Below are 6,000 nucleotides of genomic sequence, written 5' to 3'. Positions count from 1 at the left end.
AAAGTGGTACGAAGGCTGGAACGGGGTCCACTCAGCCTTGGGAGGTCAACTGTGTAGAGGGTGGTATCGATTCCCACCTCAGATATCCTCGAAGTGGTTTTCCATAGTTTCCCACTTCTCCTCCAAGCAAATGCCGGGATGGTAACTAACTTAAGGCCACGGCTGCTTCCTTTCCTCTTCCTTGGATATGCCTTCCAATCTTCCCATCCCCGACACAAGGCTCTGTTCAGCATAGAAGTTGCGGCTGCCTGGGCGAGGTACTGGTCATCCTTCCCAGTTGTATCCCCCGACCCGCAGTCTCACGCTCCAGGATACTACCCTTGAGGTGGTAGAGGTGGGATCCCTCATTGAGTCCGAGAGAAAAGCCAACGCTGGAGGGGTAAACAGAGTAAGAAAAGAGAAAGAAAGAACGAAGGTAAATATCCGACATAGAAACGGAAAACTATGACGAGAGTGTCACCTGCTTTTAGCCACTCCGTAGTTTTGTCCTGGTCTACAGAGAATTTGTAAAATGATAGTGTCCCTTTGCTTTTATTTCCTGTTCGGAATACAAAAAAGGCACACAGCAATATATATTCGAATATTTCCTAACACAGTTAAAGAAAAGCAAATCAACACAATATTAGAAAACGAATTAGCACATAAATTAAAATCCTTGTTCAGGACGAAGTTACAGCGAGAAATCACTTTGTTCTTGTTTCCATAAAATTTCTGCTCGAAGTTCGAAAAGGTGCACAAGAATGTCTCAAATTCCAAGATTTGTAAACACAATTTAAAAAATATAATCACCACACTACACAATAAAAAATAAACTCACTAGCGCATAACTATCAGAATTCACTATCAAGCCAACAAGCACCTCACTGCGAACACATTGCCAACATTTACGACAGCAAAACCAAAAAGAAAACCGGAAATGCGGCAATTTGCGGTATACAGCTTCCTGTCAGTGGGTAGTAGGCCAGCGCTCCAGCGGCATTATGGTGAAACTTTCTAATTACAGGGTGATATACTAAGCGGTATCCTCTTTGCGCTTTATATGCGAGATTTAGAACGTATAATTACAAAGAACGCACGAGTTTTAGCTTACGCAGACGACTATGTTTTATATGTATCACATGATAGTGTTGATGTGTGTAGGAGAAAAATAGAATGTGTCCTTCATGAGGTTGCTCTCTGGTTACATGAACATGGTTTCTCACTCTCGCCTTCCAAATGTGCTGCAATCCTATTTACCCATACTCGCGCACCTAACCGTTCTCCTCTCCTTCTTGATCGTCTTACTATCCCCTTTGTTAATCAGCATCCCTACCTTGGAGTCATATTGGACCACAAGTTATCATGGACTCCTTATGTGGTCTCTCTTCAACGTAAAACTGATCGTTTTATTTCTATTTTACGTACGATCACCCGTCGAAGTTGGGGCGCTGACCCCGTTACAGCTATTCTCCTTTACAGAGCAACTATTCGATCCTTACTAGATTATTGTGCTCTTTTTATCGACACCGCTTCTGCTACTACCCTTGCACGTTTAAATACAATACAATACCGCGCACTACGTGTCTGTTTAGGAGCACTTAAAACTACACCAACCAATGCCTTATTAATAGAAGCCGGTGAACAGCCTTTAAAGATTCGGCGACAGACTATAGCCGCTAAGTATGTCCTCAAACATTTTACTGTCACCCGGTCTCAGCTTATCCCCAAGCTACGACTTTTACATTCTTATTATTCTTCCAAATCTCCCCGTGGAAACCGTGCCCCTGCTTTATATACCGCATTTCGTTCTCTTATACCAAGAGAAGATGAGCTCCTCCGTTTACCCACATTGCCTTTATACTCTATCCCTTATGACAGTCAGTCCTTTTGTCCTCAAGTAATTATATCTTCTTCTGAATCATTTTCTTGTCTAACACATTCTACTCCTCTTTCCCCTCGTGCAACTAAACGTATTCGACTTTCCCTCTACATAAGGGAAGTAAGCATTTTTACTGACGGATCAAAATCAGCACACGGCGTTGGAGCAGCCTTTTATATCCCCCAACCATATACTCTCTCTGAGTTTTCCCTCCCTTCTGCCTTTTCTGTTTTTACCGCCGAATTGTTTGCTATTCGACAAGCCCTCATTACCATCAGGTCACATGCTTATGATAAGGTTACGATTTTCACGGATGCACAAAATGTTCTGCATGCCTTATGCTCGCCTCTCTCTTCCCCTAATTGGTACTTATATAGCGTTAAGTATCTCTTATATATCCTTACTCGTTCTGGTGTTTATGTAACTCTAGTTTGGGTTCCCAGTCACTCTGGTATCATGGGGAATGAGACTGCTGATCAGGCAGCTAAACGAGCATCACAACAATCCCCCTCTCTTTTTCTTGCGATCCCCCCTTCTGATCTCATTCATGAAGTGCGGGATATAGCATATCGACATTGGCAGTCCGATTGGAATGAAACGTCACGAGAAAAGGGATGTTTTTATCATCAATTACAACCTGTTATTCCTCTTAAACCGTGGTTTTATTATGGTACGTACTCTCGACGCCATAGCACATCTATTATACGTCTACGTTTTAATCATGCCCTTACTCCCCAATATAAAAATCGTTTTCATCTTCCTCCCCCAACTTCCTGTGCTTGTGGCTTGTCTGATACTGACAGTAATCATCTTCTGTTACAATGTCCTGCTTTTGATGTTCCCCGCCAGCGCTTCCTATCCTCTTTGCTTAACATGGGCATCCCCTTCCCCACAAGTATTTCGTGTTTATTATCCTCTCTAACTCCTACTCTTGTGAACAGCATAAATCAGTTTCTTGATGAAGCACATATTATATTATAATCCTCTGACAGTCTCTTTATGCTCTCTCTTCCATTGCAAAATGTTTATCATAATTTTGGTAGGATATAAATCTCTTTACCCTCTGTCTATATGTTATCATCGTTTCTTGTGCGACTCCTATGGAATGTTTTTTTTCCTTTTTTTTTTCTATCAATTACTTTTTAAAGTACAATACGAGTGATACATGTGTCAGTGTTAAGTAATTAATGTTTTCGTGACTGGACGATAACACATGAGTCCAACCACACCTTTCAAGAGAAGAAGAAGAAGAAGAAGGCCGGTATAAGGAGCGCAGTCGGCCGTGCCCTTATCAACTTACTTCAAGCAGGGAGCGCTAATGTCAGGTATTATATACAGCCCCTCTATGTTATTCTAGCTCGTTGACGTCGTCATAAACCTATTGTGCAGGAAGACCTGGAAAATGATCTACAGGCTATGAGAAGAGGGATGTCACTTCAAACTGCTGCACAAAAGTTTCAAATGTCGAAATCTGCTTTGCAGAGGTAGCTACAGTACATTGTTCTCCTGTGCAATTTCAAAACAGAAGAAACAAAGGTGTCCAAACAGTTCTTGAAAACAATGTGAAATGAAGATTGTGCAAAGTGTTGTTGCTTGTTCAAAATGGGGTTATCCGTTAATTACATTTGATCTGCGGAGTTTTGTGAAGTATCATTTCGACAGGGAAGGGAAAGTAATGAAACAATTCAAGAATAATCTTCCAGGCCCAGATTGGGTTCAGACATTCCTAAATAGACACAAAGTTATACTTTCTCCTCGAATATGTCAAAATATATCACAGAGCAGGGCTAGTGTGACACCGCAAAACATTAAACCTTACTTTGAAGAAGTAAATCTTACTACTGACGGAGTCTCTCCACAGAACATTTTAAATTATGACGAAACAAATTTGACCGATGATCCTGGACGACGAAAGCGGTTATGTAGACCAGAGGTATCAACAAAATGTCACTATAATATTTGCCCCAAATGGAACATAATAATTGCTTTTACACAAATAAAGTCTAAAATCTGCGGTAAATTAAGAAATAATACGAAATATTAGAATAATTCTGTGGACTAGTCAACTGAAATACAGAGATAAGATTAGCACTTACAGTGTGGGTTTTTTTTTTTTGGAAATGGTTGTAGACGAAAGTCTAACGTCTTAACTAAAAACAAAAAATAGCAAAACTAGTAGGAATCTGGAAGTGGTTGGAGAAATGTGTCGAAGAAAAAAGGATGTATATTTTGAGGAAAACAACAAATTATGATGTATCGTTAGGTTGAGTTGTGCCCTAACTGATTCATTAAGTGATTTATTGGTCCAGGGATCATACTATTTTCCTTCAAACAAAAATAATATTTATTGGCCCAGGGATCATGCTATTTTTCTTTCAACAAAAATCATTTTTGTGGTACTTACAATATTTCTCTGTAATGTGCAGCACCAAGTTGTCGAATGCATCCTTGGTTGATTTTCCGTACAGTTCCAGCCACATGAACTGGTCAGTATGCTCTGGTAGCAGTTTGGAGTTTAGTACTCCCATGCTTCTGGCATACTGTTTCACTCGTGACCAGTAGCCTTCTACTTGGTTGGTGCAGGCACCAGTGATGAGATCAACAAAATTTCTGCTATGATTAACTGTTTTATGTATTATTGGCACACTTTTAAGCGGTAGATTTACACCCTAGTGCTGAATCGGTAGACCTCCGCAATCTTCAAGATTCGTATTGGCAACCTTTGAACACAAACTATGAATCAATTATGCATCGCCGTGCGACATCTGGCGTACACTTTATGTACTGTTGTTGTTTACACAACAAAGCCAAAATATAGGTTAGGAGTGAACATGAGTGCGGAATCTCCAACTACATCAAAGGAACCACCTGGAACTCCTCCACGGAAACGACTATCACGGGCTATAACCAATAACCAATATCTTTACGGATACTAGTAGGTTGTCATGTGCAAGTGTTATATGCTGTTCTCCTCTTTCTCGTAGGGCAAGGGAAGATAGAACTGGACGATTGCGACAAACCAGTGATAAGGGATACCATAGAAAACTTCTATACCATCCAAAACGTGGTGCCTGCCGTGAAGATACTGATCCCTGTGCTGCAGAAAGAAATTAAGTGGAAGTGGAGCCTGAAAAGTTTTGAAAGGTATGGGTTTTGTGTGGAAGAAGGTCCAAAACAAATATGTTTTATTGCTGGAGCAGGCAGACATTGTTGATTGACAGGCACAATTCCTCGTCCAAATTAAACATGCTAGGGAGGAAGGTAAGGAAGTATTTTACTTGGACGAGTCCTGGATTGATAATAATGCAACTGGAAAATACTGGCAAGAGAGGAAACGATGTTGAGGGTTTTACAGCATGGGGAAGCTCTTTGAAAAGGCAAGTGTTGGATCTGAGGAAGGGTTCATTAGAGAAGCACAATATTTGAAGCCAGAAGTACCCAAGGCGATTACCATGGCCAAATGAATTCCCATAATTTTGAGAAATGGTTCAAAATATCTGTGCTCCCTAATTTGCCTCCAGTGATAGTGTTGGATAACGCACTATATAATTCTCGACAGGTGGATAAAATTCCATCGAGGTATGATACATGAGTGACAGTAGTCCGGTGGCCATCCTTCGTCTTCCCCTATACAACTGTGATCTGAACGCCATTGAATTGGCATGGGCAGAAATAAAATGAGAATTCAAAAGACGCAATATTACGGGTGACATGTCAGCAGTTAATCTTCAACGACTGACCATCGAGGCTTTCCACTCCGTATCTGCCGAAGATTGGGAAGGGTACTGCCGAAAAGTGAAAGAACGGGAAGAAGACTGCTGGAGGCACGACGGTGTCATGGAAGTAGCCATGTACAAGATTATAATGAATAAATCTGCAGAGAGAAGTGACGGTTGTGAAAGTGATTTTTCTGAGAATTCATGCCAATAAAGTTGTAGCAAATACATATCGATCGATCATACTATCAATTCAATTCAGATTTCATTTCCATTTAGTTGGCAGTACTACCTGAACCGGGAGAGCTCCCTCCTTACTTCTCACCCCCGTACACAGATCTATCGCTAAAAAGTGTGCTGATAATATGAATGGTGAACCCCTCACCGAAGTAGATAATTTAGCATAACCCTGCCAGCGGACAGTTC

The sequence above is a fragment of the Anabrus simplex genome, chromosome 1 (genome assembly GCF_040414725.1).
Source record: "Anabrus simplex isolate iqAnaSimp1 chromosome 1, ASM4041472v1, whole genome shotgun sequence".
Taxonomy (NCBI): domain Eukaryota; kingdom Metazoa; phylum Arthropoda; class Insecta; order Orthoptera; family Tettigoniidae; genus Anabrus; species Anabrus simplex.
The sequence above is the reverse complement of the archived record's forward strand: the minus strand, read 5'-3'. Positions refer to the sequence as shown.